Here is a 15,000-nt window from a genome sequence, read left to right as displayed (position 1 = left end):
ATACATTAAGAGCATTGTCAAGGTTGCTGCGAAGAAGGTGGGATCTCTCTACTGTGCTAGAAAGCTACTTACGCCTGAAAGTATCCTGTACCTCTGTAAGGCCACCATTTGCCCATGTATGGAGTACTGTTGTCACATTTGAGCTGGTGCATCTGCTACTTGTCTCTCACTCCTTGACAGGGTTCAAAAGAGAGTTGCCAACCTGATAGATCCTGAACTGTCATCTAGGCTTCAGCCTCTGTCACATCGACGGAAAGTTGCATCCCTCTGCCTGTTCTACAAGTACTTTAATGGTTAATGCTCTGACGAATTACAAATACTTGTACCCCCTCGACGTGAATACTCCTAGCAAACCCGACAAGCAGCTAAATCCCACGCCTTCACTGTAGATCCCCTAGATAAGGAAGCCTTCTACTCCAATAGTTTTTTCCCCCAGAACAGCTAGACTTTGGAACTCCCTTCCGGGATTCTGCCTTCCCAACTGTACTGACATGCAGAAGTTCAAATGTAATGTGAACAGACATAGTGCTACTTATCTTCCTTCATAATACCCCTGCAACTTATGTCTCTGATAGTAGACTTCTACTTCAAAGTGGCACTGTGCCTTGTTTTGGGTGAAAATTGTATAGTAATAAAAAAAAAAAACTTCATGAACATCTGGGTCTTTTTTGTAAATTTTTTTCTACATAGAAGTCACCTCTTATCAAGGCTCGGAAGCCACTCGGGGATAAGAGTTATTGCGTGTACAGTAATCAATGGTACAATATCGTAGTAATCGTATGTATAGAATGTCAGACCTTTCCTGGACCCAAAGATTATTACCAGAGGTTTATGATCTGTTTGTAGTATAAACAGTCTTCCATGTAAGTATTCGTGGAATTTTGTTGGTTGGTTGTTTTTGTTTTACTGCATATCAACCCTTTTCAGTTTATTTAATGCCGAATTCAAAGATTTTGAAGAAAGATTTTTCAATAGAATATATTTGTTGTCTTCAAGTCGGTTCCTATTCAACCCATAGTTGGGACCCTAACAGGTACTACTACTCCAAGTCAGAGTGGACCTGAGAGCAATGGCAATTAAAAGGCGGTTCCACACTCCCCAAAACCCGCAAGCTGAGGCCTCACCACTGGATATAGTTTAAGGTCATATCCAGGACCTGGAATTCTGTGACAGAGTTTTATTTTTCCTAGAGTATTTTTCTCGACTTGAAAATATTGCTGGTAGTAGAAACTTAGAAGCGTGTGCTATAGCTTATCGTGAACCATCTGGCAATTTATGAATAATGCATGCACCGATACTATATGAGCTTGCATCACTTGCGACTATGGTGTCGAGATTAGAGTCATAGTAGATGAGGGAGAAATCTGAAGTAAGCGTTTTCTTAATCTTTTTGAATGCGTCTTGGCATTCAGGGATCCATAACCATGGTTTATCCTCTTTTAAAAGTTCATTGAGAGACACTTTTAAATTCTGTATGTTCTTAATGAATCCTTGGTAAATGTTAGCTACGCCGAGGAAGCTTTGTAAATTTTGAACGTTATCTGGAGCCGGCATGTTTCTGATGGCGTTCACTCGCTCTGGATCCGGCCGACGACCTTTTTTTTATTTATTATTTAATCTCTGGTAAGAACAAGTCACACTTTGCTGCCTTAACCATAAACCCGATTTTTAAAAACTTCTCGAATACGTTTATTATATAGTTCTGGTGTTCTGCCGTAGTTTTATTGGTCACGAGTATATCATCCAAATATGCTGTTGCGTAATCAAAGTCGCCCAGCATGATATGAATGATCTGCTGGAAAATTACTGACGCAACCTTGACTCCAAAAGCCAGTTTGTTGTATTTTTACAACCCTCTATGAGTGTTTATGCTGAGAAATTTGGAACTTTCTTCATCTTTTTCTTAAGGTATGTGATTGAGAGATAAATTTTTGGAGATTTTTCTACCATTTAATATGTTGGAAATTTCTTCATCTTTTTCTTAAGGTATGTGATTGAGAGATAAATTTTTGGAGATTTTTCTACCATTTAATATGTTGGAACTTTCTTCATCTTTTTCTTAAGGTATGTGATTGAGAGATAAATTTTTGGAGATTTTTCTACCATTTAATATGTTGGAAATTTCTTCAGGGCTTGGGAGAGGATAATGGCGATCCTGCAATGCATCGTTTAACCCTGTCGAAAAGTTTTCGTATATTCGTATTTGGTTGGCATTCTTTTTTACCAGGACCGTAAGTGCTGCCCATTCGCTAAAATCTGTTTTTGACTAAATACATTCTTGTTTAATTCTATCTAATTCTTCATTCATTTGCTCTAGCGAAGGGGACATTCAGTTTCTTCTTAAATTCAGGTTATGCATTGCCCATCACCTTGATCTTAGCTTTTAATTTAGAACAGTTCCTAAGACCACCTTAAAAAAATCTAGGGAAAACGTTGTTTGCGTTCCTTTTTTAGATTTACCGAATTGGACACTGTACTTGCTATTTTGCGACAAAGAGTACACATTGGGCAATGCCATTGAAGCTTTCTATCCAATCAGGTTATCTGAAGTTTTTAGTGCGTAGGTTTTCAGCTTTTTGGTAAATTCGTTTAGTGTTGCCGAATATATATATATATATATATATATATATATATATATATATATATATATATATATACTTCCAAATAATGAAAATCCATTGATAAAAGAAATTATTTTAAACATTGTATTCTTTGTTTCAAACAATAAATTTTTATTTTGAAAAAGTAATTCTTTTTAAATTAAATTTTTTAAAGATATAAACTCTCTCTCTCTCTCTCTCTCTCTATATATATATATATATATATATATATATATATATATATATATTATTTTTATATATATATATTATTTTTATATATATATTATTTTTATATATATATATATTATTTTTATATATATATATATTATTTTTATATATATATATATTATTTTTTTATATATATATATTATTTATATATATATATATATTATTTATATATATATATTATTTATATATATATATTATATATATATATATATATATATATATATATATATATATATATATATATATATATATATATATATATATATGCGTATGTGTGTATATGGATGTGGTTCAGATACTAAGAAATGACGGTGGAGTATTGTATGTTTTGGTTTCGATTCTAGCTGATGGCATCCAAGTCATATATATATATATATATATATATATATATATATATATATATATATATATATATATATATATATATATACTAGCAAAAGTACCCGTCGTTGACTGGGTCCAAAAACAGCCTGCAGAAAATGGACTCTGATTTATGAAAGTATGATAGGTTATGAAAAGGAAGGGTTGTAATGAGATAGCTTCGAATTTGGGGGTGTCAAAACCAAAGCAAAATATGATGAAAGTAAAAATAAAATAGATAAACCCCCTTAATTTATTATACCATACCTGTTCACACTGAAACACTTACCTCAAGATTCTGTGGATCTATATTAAAAAACCTTGTTAAACTTTGTGACATATTTCCATTCTATGGAGGTCAGGCGCGAACGAACACCCCATAATTTTATTATACCATATTTCTTCAAACTGAAACATAATTATCAAAGTAAACTTACGCAGATAGATATGAAAAGTCGGGTTTGTATTACTGTACACATAGATGCGAAAAAGTTGTCAAAAAACAAATATATAACAAATAAATGTTACCAAAGGCAAGATAAGTTACTTTTCTACCTAACTGGATATATTTTTTGTGTTTTTATTCAATGTAAAATGTTTATTCAGCTCGAAAAACATGCAGTGTTTACCGATTTATTGGAAAATTCAAAATGGCGCCCGACTGTCTCTTTAACACGGTAAGTGTGGGAAAAGGTATTATAAATAATAAACTAGACAAAATACTATTAAAAAACAACCGAATATATGTCAACTTATGTCACGGTAACATATATTGAGCGAATTTCTAACAGTATTTTGTCTAGTTTATTATTTATAATACCTTTTCCCAAGCTTACCCTCTCCGAAAGAGAGTCGGGCGCCATTTTGAATTTTCCAATGCATCGGTAAACACTGCATGTTTTTCGAGCTGAATAAACATTTTACACTGAATAAAAACACAAAAAATATATCCAGTTTGGTAGAAAAGTAACTTATCTTGCCTTTGATAACATTTATTTGTTATATATTTGTTTTTTGACAACTTTTTCGCATATATGTGTACAGTAATACAAACCCGAAAAGTCTTTATTAAATTTTGTGGCTATTTCCATTCTATGGAGGACAGGTGCGAACGCAGACCCCATAATTTTATTATACCATCCCTATTTAAGTTGAAACATACTTATCAAAGTATTCTTATGTACATCTATATCAAAAACACTTGTAAACGTTTTTTTTTTTTTAATTCTTAAATTTTTTATTTCCATACTTTGTGGAGCAGGCGCGAACGCAGACACCACAATTTTAATGAACCACCGTTCTGCCAGATCAAACATACCCATTCCTGTGTCTCGATACATCCTCTATCATTATATGTAATCAGTTTTATAAAATAGTCAACCATATAGGAGCCTATTCGTGACCACACACACACACACACGCACACACACATACATACACACACATTCAGCTTTATATTATATATATATATATATATATATATATATATATATAATAAGTTTGATCTCATTGCTATATATTAGATTCAATATGATAATCGATAGTAAATTGCCTCTATAACTCTATAATAATAAATACGTAATCTGCATGAATTAAAATATCATATTTAAGCGTAACTTACGACCGGGCAACGCTGGGAGGCTTCCTAGTTTGTTTATAAAAATGAAAGATTTTCTGTTGACAGATGTCCTACTTACGTTGGCCCACCTAGGTGATTTGTCAAAAAAAAAAAAAAATGTCGCGCTCTGTACCACAATGTTACTTTGTTTCAGATACATGATTTATTTATTTCAACCAGTCCTATATCAATGTCAATTCAAAAGATGTCCTTTCTTCCCACACACATTTATTTATTTGAATGCGGTTGCGGTTTGTGCTACGTTGGGAGTACGTTGCTAATATTAGACATGTTGGTCAATCAACATGTGCCCACAAAAATTTGAAATGTAAATTATTTACTACCAGGTACACATAAAATCTCTTTCTCCCTCTTATATATATATACAACCTGGGGTTCCCGGGATCGTTCACATAATAAAAACAAACACTATTTCAGCTCTATTGTAACCGTTACTGATGTAATTTTCAACCATCACAGGCGGTTGGGTCACATACGCCCCAGATATAACTTAAGTACTCCACATTATCTGTCTCCTTTTCCAATTTTTTTTATATCAGTTTGTTTAAATTGGGGATGGGACATCCTACCGGCTGTCAAACATTCACTCGTTATCTTACATGTTTCAACTGAGAATTTTTTTTAAAGATTCTGACCGTCGCTTTAAGCACAATTGTTTTTATCCCTTTTGTAATTAATGCGCTTGCATATGTTTACATGTATAACTAGTTTAGTTATTTGAAATATTGAAATTTCGGTAAAACTATACAAACACCGTGACAGCGAATTAACCCTACCCCTACCCCTACCCCTAACCCTAACCCTAACCCTAAACCCTAACCCTAACCCTAACCCTAACCCTAAACCCTAACCCTAACCCTAACCCTAATCCTAACCCTAACCCTAACGCTGTCACGGTGTTTGTATAATAATACCGAAATTTCTTGATGTCTTAACGCAAACAAATATGAGAGGAAGGGGAGGGGAGAGGGAGATATAAGGAACGAAGTAAAAAGAAGGAGGATTAGAGAGAGAGAGAGAGAGAGAAAGCGAGAGAGAGAGAGAGAGAGAGAGAAAGGGGCAGAGATTGATTAATAGATAGGGAAAGGGAGAGGGACAGACAGACAAAGATACATATATATGATTCTTTAAAATGGAAATTGCTCCAGACGAGGCAGGAAGACACTTGATGTAAGGGGCGAACAAAAGGTCAGACACTAACTAGCAAAAAGTACCAGATGGAATAGATTATTACCCAGAAAACAGCAGTTCTTCCCCTTTTGTCAGAAGCATCGCTGATAGACAGTGAAGACTACAGAACAAAATAAGGGAAGTATTTTAACATTATTAATACTCCCCAAATACGATATAATCATGTTCATACACTGGTTCCTGTTAGATCATGGAAGTTAAGCAACTTTGAGTCTGGCCAGTACTAGAATGGGTGACCATTTGGAAATTCCAGGTGTTTTATGTACTCTCTGCTTATCTCGGCATTGTTTCCAGTCGTCCTGGATTTCTCCTTGCCACTGAACTCAAACGGTGTCGATCCAGGAGGTGTGGTTAGGGATTATGCAACTCTTGCTTCACGCGCAACCAATGGGTGTCCATTGTATTTATTGTGAGACCGAAACCTACCTGCATCAGACTCTTTCAGTAATATATTACTATGTAAGATAACACTCTCGTGGAGCAGTGCCGTAATATTGTAGAATAAGCAGGAGTACTAGTAATACGCAGCGTGCTCGACTACCCCTATTAGACACCACCGGATAGTAAGCTCCGCTTACCCTTTATCCTATCCTTGTAACTTTATGGTTAATATATCTTTCTTACACCTAATCCTTGTTTCGTGTTTTCTTTCCGTGGTTCAAACCTTGGGTCCATATCAGTATTTCAAGACTGAACGGATGCAGGGCGAATATCACCCAGACATAACAGCGGTGCTCCATCTTATCTGCCAGCAATGAGTTGGTACATGTTTACAACTAAACACATTTAGTCATTTGAAATATTGAGGTTTTTGAAAATGTCTGAACCATAACAGACTAACTGAAACGCGATCAACTGAAAGCATGTTTGTAAGATATTTATTTTGTTTTCACGTGAAACACTCCCTCTAGATCTATTGATTAATAGGTTTCCGATTCACGATGTAGAATCGCATTACAATTAATCAAGATCGCCCACCTTTTACTTTGTTTACGCTCGAAGTCACATTTATATAATCTGAAGGCCCACCTGCACTTGAACGCGACGACAAGTGCCATTGCTCAAATGATGATATCTGAACACGCAGCATTCACGGATAAAATTTCTATATCATATTTCTCTTAGTATATATATATCTGTCTGTCCGTTCGTTTTATTTTCTCGGAAACTACTAAGCCGATCTAGATGAAATTTTGCATGGACTTTTGTTATGGTAAGTCGTAACGAACTAATGATTATAGTATCCGTTCTATGCAGAGCTAGGGATTGATATGGATTTGTTATCACATTTATTCTGGTAGTTTTCTCGAAAACTACGGGTCACATTCAGCTGAAATTTTGCATGGGCCTTTGTGATGATAAAGTGTAGCGAACAAGTATTGTGGTATCTGTTTTTCGAACAGATCGGAATTAATAGAGATTAGTCACCACGATATCACATTTACTCTAGACTGTGTTGATTGTCTGAAATGTTGTATAATAATAATTATAATAAGGTGAAGCGGACTAAGAATTATGGTATCCGTTCGATGTGTAGTTGTTGTGTAGCGCGATACATATTGAGACAGCATATAACGATGACTCATAACGAAGGATGATAGTGACATTTATATAGATTACACACACAGTTCATATTTATAACACATAGGAGATGCGAATTAATTATTGAAGGAGGGCAATGTGTAATACAGTTCTTTTACATCAGAGGGGGAGAATCATTACTGATGATGGAGGAGGGGGACATATAATACTTGAGGAGGGGGAGTTATACAAAGTTCGTTTAAGATGATAGGCAAAACACATTTACCTTTCCGTTGTAATAACGATGCGAAGACAAACAGTTTACAAAATATAGATGGCGATTCTTTATTCATCCAGCCGGCTGAGTGATGACTCAGGAATTCAAGCTTGTATGGTTATATGGTCTCTGTTTCCCCCTCCCCCCGCTTCGCCTCTAAGGGGCATCAGCTCCCAGTCTGACCGACTCTCTTGAGTCTCTTATCTAGCTTTCTAGAACTGTCGGTGGCTTACTGTCTTAACTTCGAACCCTGTCTCCATATACTGGAAATCTCCTTTCTTGATGACTTCAGACGCGTGGTGAACAATGTGACTCACTCACGTTTTAAATTACACGTGCGCTTGCACATGCATCTACACGCCTTTGGTAAACAAAAGAAATTCCTAAATTGAATTGTACCGTTTTTAACCTATTTTGTTAATCATTATTTCTAAACTCGTATTGTCCATTCTTTTAACTGACATATTTAATATTCAGTTATTTCTAAAAGAATAAAACAATAGACTGCCTTTCTAGTATTAAATATCTATTATCTTTTAACAGTTGCCTACTGGTTTCGATTCTAACCTTTTCCAAATATCATTTTCAAACTTTCTAGTTTGTCTTCTTATTTACTGGGGTCTGTCCCTTTTAATAATACAGTTAGAGATTAATATGGATTAATAAAGATTAGTCAGTACAATAACATATTAACTCTAGAACTTTTCTCAGAAACTACTGTGCTGAAATGGTTAAAATCTTGTACGAACCTTTGTTCTGATATAGTGTAACAAACTAAGCATCATGGTATCGGTTCCATGCACGGTTAGGGATTGATAAGAATAAATATTAAATGCAAAAACTAGTTAAACTAGTAAAAAATATTTAACCATCAATTTGGCATAAAATTCTCATTTGAAGTCAACGGGCTATAACTTTTGCCGGTTTTTAAAGGGTAAATGGTCGAGTTTTGTGATATTTATCGAGAGAAAATATTTTATTTTGAAACCAGATCGAATTTCCGGATTGAATTATCAATTTAATTTTTCATTGTTTATTTTACTTGTATATAGTCGTATATTTACACTTCGTTTTTAATCCTAATTTGCATATTATATATAATTCTCACTTGTATATAGTTATTTTATTCTTCAATTAACTTTGACATTTAGCTTTACTTATTTATAAAATTAAAATTTATGCAGTAAATTTCCAAGGTTTATTTTGAAGTTGATTGAGTTTTTTTTTTTTTTTTTTTTTTTTTAACAAAGAATGATTTGCATATGTTTGTTTGTGCGCCTGTGGTTGGTCGTAAGCATGTATATACCCACCTTTATTATTATTAGGAAGGATTAGATTTATTTTAATTAATTCTCCTTCTTATGTAGTCTTAAGGTGTATTTTTTGTTTTGTTTTGTTTTGTTTTTTTTCTCATTGCTACTATAATATTCGTATACTAAAACACGCGCCATTTGAATTCAGCCAATCCGAGGAGCCAGGAAGATTTTGTGTAGATTGCAGCCGCAATTTAAACAGTGTCTGAAAGCGCACTCATGGAGAGTGGACTAGAGACCGATCACATCTGGTCGGGTGTGCGTGGGGAGGAAAGTCTGATGTGGCACTTTTCTTTTTTTTTACATGGAGTTCACCACTTATCAAGGCCCAATGGCCACTCAAGGATAAGGGTTATTGTGTGTACAGTAATCAAAGGGATAGTGTAGCAATAGTATTGGAGAATTGGTAAGGTGTCATTACTTAGGGGGGGGGGTTCATCAGGAATTTGTTTGTGTTGGACTTGAAGACATCCAGGTTGAAGTCGGGAGGGAAACACTTTCCAGCGTTCTACTATAAAGCGTATAATTGAACTCAGCATGGTGTGCTATGTTGAATATTCTTGAAGGCATCGGATGGACAGGCCAAAGAGCACGTGGCCATGACAGGGTGAAGGTTACGGAAAACCGAGGCGCTGCGTTCAAACCTAAGGCCAATGATCGCAGGGTGAGAAAATGAACTACCTTAGAACATAGATCGAATTGGGGTTCGCTTCTGTTAATAGAAGTGAAGATAGTCCCGCTGGTTTATAATAATACAATTGGTGAGTGGAAAAAATATACTTCTTTCGAAAATACTTTTATACATAAACTAGCGGGGGAAGGAGGGTGCGCTCCGCTTTGCCCGGTTGTAAAATACGCTTAAATATGATATTTTAATTCGTCCAGATTTCGTATATATTATTTAAGAGTCGGGATTTCAAAATTAAAAAAAAAGTATTTGGATGCCATCAGCTAGAATCGAAATCGAAAGCAAAGCTGTAGCATTCAAAGCTCGTGACGTTACCACTGTAATAACGTGACACGCATTGAAACTGATTTAAAATAAACTAAGATGAATGTAATTACGGCGCAATCATGTTGGCACACCAGTTCCCGCCAGATCACCCAGGTAAAGCAATGTTGAGCCTGGCCAGTACCAGATGGGTGACCATTTGGGAAGGATAGGCGCTGTCTGTATGAACCTTCCGAGAAGGTTGGGCGTGGGGCCAACACGCTCATCCTGTAAAAAGAACTCGCTATAACAGCATCTATAAAAGTGTAGATTGGCTACGCCCCTCCAGGGGCTCAAGGCTATGGATGGGTGGATGAATGGAAGATGAATGTACAAAATGTATAACTATTTTTTTCAATTTTTACCGCTTTTTGACCTTTTTGGCCTTTTTGACCTTTTTAGTCTCTAAAAACTATTTAACCGGCTAAAGATCTATAAATGAACAGTCCATAAAACATTCAATCATTTCAGGTTCATAGCGCCGCTTGTCGATTTTTCGTTTCGGGAGAAATAGAGTTTAAAAATATGAAGACGGACAGGCAGACATAAATTAGAGTGATGACTTGAATTTTTAATACAATTACACAAGATTTTTTAAAGTAAAATAAATTTTTTCTTTCGAACGAAATAAGTTTTAAATAATTGCACAACAACTTATTTATTCAGTTTCAATCGGTTTCTGCATTTGTATTACAAAACCAACTCAATCGGCCATTTTGTTTTTAAGCCAACAACATGTGAACTAGACCAAAGATTATATGTTGTGACCAGTAATAATAGCCAGGAAACATTCATAAAACGAGATGTCTAAGTGTTGAAACATGGCCGCTTTTTCAACGTGACTAGCGTTTATCAATCAGGTTGTTTTAACAAGCGTAAAAGCTTAAACTTATTGTTTATATAGACAATATCAGCAGCGACAGCAGCGTAAAGATCGTAGCAGTTGTATATCTTCATTAATAACGTCGGAGGATATGACGAGGTGGCCGAGTGGTTAAGGCGATGGACTGCTAATCCATTGGGGTCTCCCCGCGTGAGTTCGAATCTCATCCTCGTCGAACAATATTTTCGTTTATAGAAAACGTGTGTATATATATATTTTTTCATACGATGGACTGCAACTTCATTTGGGTCTCCTCGCGTGAGTTCAAATCTAATTCTCGTCGTAAAGTGTTTTCGTTTGTAGAAAACGTATATATATATATTTTCATACGGAAATATTACAAAGTCTGAAAGTAAAATATTATATCTTAATTAATCCCGTTATAGAATATGACGAGGTGGTCGAGTGGTTAAGGCGATAGACTGCTTTATTCATTGCGGTCTCCCCACGTGAGTTCGAATGTCTTCCTCGGCGAAAAATAATTTCGTTTGTAAAATATATATATAATTATATATGAAATGTGTATATATATGTCTGTGTATATTTCTCTACACAATATCTCTGTCAATTTTCAGTCTAAAGACTCGAAATTTGATATACAGGGTACTGAGATTTGGGAACATCTTTGTAATTGGTTTTCGGCCAGAAATTTGGCTGTTACGGCGCAAAAGTTCAACGATTTGACCTTTAAAAACTCTACCAAACTCCTCCGCCAATATTGTGTCTAAACACTTGAAATTTTAGATATAGCTGGATCTAACTTAAGAACTTGATTTGAACCTAAAACAATAAATGTTATGAGGTCATAATAGCGGTCAAACTTTTAAAAAAAAATTGACCACTGCGGTATTTACCAAATTACTCAGACACTTTCTGATCTAAACATTTGACATTTTTCATAAAAGGTATTCAGAGATAGGGCAGGCGTTTTAATCGGTTTGGGTCGAAAATTTGAGCTACAAATATATAAATGTATGTATGTATGCTTGCATGTCTGCCTAAAACTTTCGAGAGAGACAACGGATTTTCACAAGATCAGTATTGTTTTGAAGCTCCGCTTTTCAGACGACAAATATCGAAAAATTGCCTAAACACATTAATTTCTTCACCTTCAAATGGACACTTTTCTACAGGGATGGGTCGCTTTTTTCGCCGATATTTTCGAAAGTCATCCCTCTTTTCGATTGTCTAGCCTTAATTTAAGCCTACATCACTTCCGGTTTGGCGGTGGTCGTAACAGCAAAGACGTCACGTTTTTCCCGTTCTTTTCCTCCTTCGCGGTACGGGTTCGAGGCTGCCTTCCTACTACCACTTTTTTTTACTCAACATACACCTCCAAACACCCGGGCCACGCCGGGTTCCCAGACTAGTATATTAATAAAAGTAAAGTTGTATATGTTCATAAATACTGTCGAAAAATATGATGACGGGACCGAGTTGTTTAGGCCATGTACTGCAAATCCATTGGGGTATCCCCGCGTGAGTTCGAATCTCATCCTCGTCGAAAAATATTTTCGTTTTTAGAAAACGTGTACATATATATATTAATACGATTGATATAAGTCTGAAAGTAAAATTGTATATCTTCATTAATACAGTCGAAGAAAATGACGCGGTGGCCGAATGGTTAAGGCGACGGACTGCTAACCCGTTGTGGTCTCCACACGCTAGTTCGAATATTATCGTCGTAAACTATTTTCGTTTCTAGAAGACGACGCATATATATATATTTTTTTTAATACGGAAAAATTATCAAAGTCTGTAAGTAAAGTTGTATATCTTCCTTAATCCAGTTATGGAATATTATGGAATGGCCGAGTGGTTTAGGCGATGCACTGCTAATTTATGGTTGTTTCTCCGCGTGAACTCGAATCTCATCCTCGCGAGCTGACGAGGTGGATGAAGTATTTGGTACAATTCAGTTGTAAAGATTACACCTTGCTAGAGGTAGAAGATTCAATTTTCAGGGCAGACGACACCTAAAATATAATTGCGAATTACTTAGGACTTCTACTCAGACATACCTGACGGAACGAAAGCAAGTGTCCCTTGGGATTAAATGAAGGTTCTGCTCGAAATTTCGTGCAGATTTTTTAGTTTAACAGAAAGATTCTTGAGTTCAACGGAATGTTTCCCAATTTCGATAGAATGTACCTGAAGAAAGTCGAAAGGTACATCGACCTATACGTTGTGAAAATAACACTCAAGATGAGAACAGTAGTCCGAAGAATACAAATAATACGAACTTTCTTCATTCCGTGAAATAAGTTGACAAGGTGACCGAGTGAGTAAGGTTATTGAGTGCTAATCCACACCGACAGACGAATCACTTTAAATATATATTGATATATTTATTTAAACAATGTTTTAGTAAAATTACAAATATGAAATACGGCGCCGATCTTGGATTAAGTACACATGTGTTTGCGAATAATGGATGAAAACTAATGTTTTAAAAAGTACGAGGGTCGTTCCAATGTGAAGCCTCCTATTTTTCTTAACATCAAAATTGAAGAGCTACATAGACGAGAGTGGTACCATTAAAACGGGCGACCTTGTTTACTCCAGAATTTATTTTTCTACATAGTCAACACAGTTCTCAATGCAATTTTGCGAGCGATGAACGATGACTGTGCACGGGTGTCCAGAACGCTCTTTAACATATGAGGTTCGTTCTAAAAATAAAGCCTCCCATTTTTAACGCAAAAAAGTTGAAGGGTTACGAAGATGCGGGTTGTACCATTAAAATGAACGACTTTTTGCGCAACAGAATTTAAATTTCTTACATCGTCATCACCATTCTCAATGCACTTTTGTTAGGAATTCAACGACGTATCTATGCTTATGACGCACGTCCATGACAGGGATTGCTTATTTAGAGTCGCATACCGTCAATATCTTAAACAGAGAGAGATGAAGCTTTCAGATCATGAATACATAAGTTTAACCATCACAGCAATGCACTTTGCAATCCCCTCTGATACATTTGGACGGAATAAAAAAAAAATAGAAGCAATTACTTTTAGAACGCTTCCCCCCACCCAAGTTTCGAATTTTGGGAGATATTTTTTCTGATGAATCATTGTCTTGAAGACTTAAGATTTTCTGATTCCGGCAAAAAACTCGATTGTTTGGACAAATAAAGAAACAGCTGTTAAAATGAACCAGCTTTGTTAGAGAATAAAGATATGCTTGTTGGAATATGCTGTTTTCTTTCTATTCTTTTTCAAATACACCCCGATCTCTCTCTCTCTCTCTCTCTCTCTCTCTCTCTCTATATATATATATATATATATATATATATATATATATATATATATATATATAGTAATTTATAAAATATATATATGGCGGTTAAGCTACACTGAATATTCGGCGTTTCATCTACTCTAGGATTCGTCAGGCTTATGCGCGAATTCTGTGGTTGTTTCTCATTTTTATATGGTCCCTTTCTGTTGAGGATTTTAGTTAGCCCATCAGCTTTCTAGTATCCACCGCGCCCCTTCCTATCAGCCAATGGGCATACATTTTATCGAACAAAGGATCTGTTTTAGAACTAGGTTAGTGGTTTAAGGCAGACCTTTTCCTCCTTTTATATATATATATACATATATATATATAAATATACATATGTGTACATACATATATGCACATATATATACATATATATGTATACATACATATATGTGTGATCGTTTATGTATATTCATGTTTATTTAATTTATTTGCTTATTTTCTATTGTTTTGTTAGTTTTAAAGCTATTTTGTATCACTATCCTAGAGTAAGTTTTATTTTGTGAACACAGTTATTTGCTATTTCTCTCTTACAGTTTAATAGATTTTGGGGTTCTTTAAGGTACAGGATAGGAAATTTTTCATGAAGGCATAATTTACATGGGTCGTCTAAATGCCTACACGTGGTAGCTTGTCTTATTATTTTCCATTCGACTACCGGCGAATGTCCGCTTTCTTTGAGTTCCCAGTATTTATTCGCTAG

The 15,000-nt window shown here is 35.2% G+C and overlaps 1 protein-coding gene and 1 non-coding gene across 8 annotated transcripts in view; both read left to right on the top strand.

The window, feature by feature from the left end:
• LOC145252749 (putative cysteine desulfurase) overlaps positions 1–15,000 on the top strand; it is a 601,560-nt gene that overhangs the window by 100,241 nt on the left and 486,319 nt on the right. The window lies entirely within an intron of this gene.
• Positions 11,097–11,178, top strand: Trnas-gcu (transfer RNA serine (anticodon GCU)). The gene has a single exon. It is a non-coding gene; the product is annotated as a tRNA-Ser (tRNA).

The sequence above is a fragment of the Euprymna scolopes genome, chromosome 29 (genome assembly GCF_053919585.1).
Source record: "Euprymna scolopes isolate OS-2025 chromosome 29, ASM5391958v1, whole genome shotgun sequence".
NCBI classification, from domain to species: Eukaryota; Metazoa; Mollusca; class Cephalopoda; order Sepiida; family Sepiolidae; genus Euprymna; species Euprymna scolopes.
Note: the sequence above shows the minus strand (reverse complement) of the source record. Positions and strands in the feature narration are given on the sequence as shown.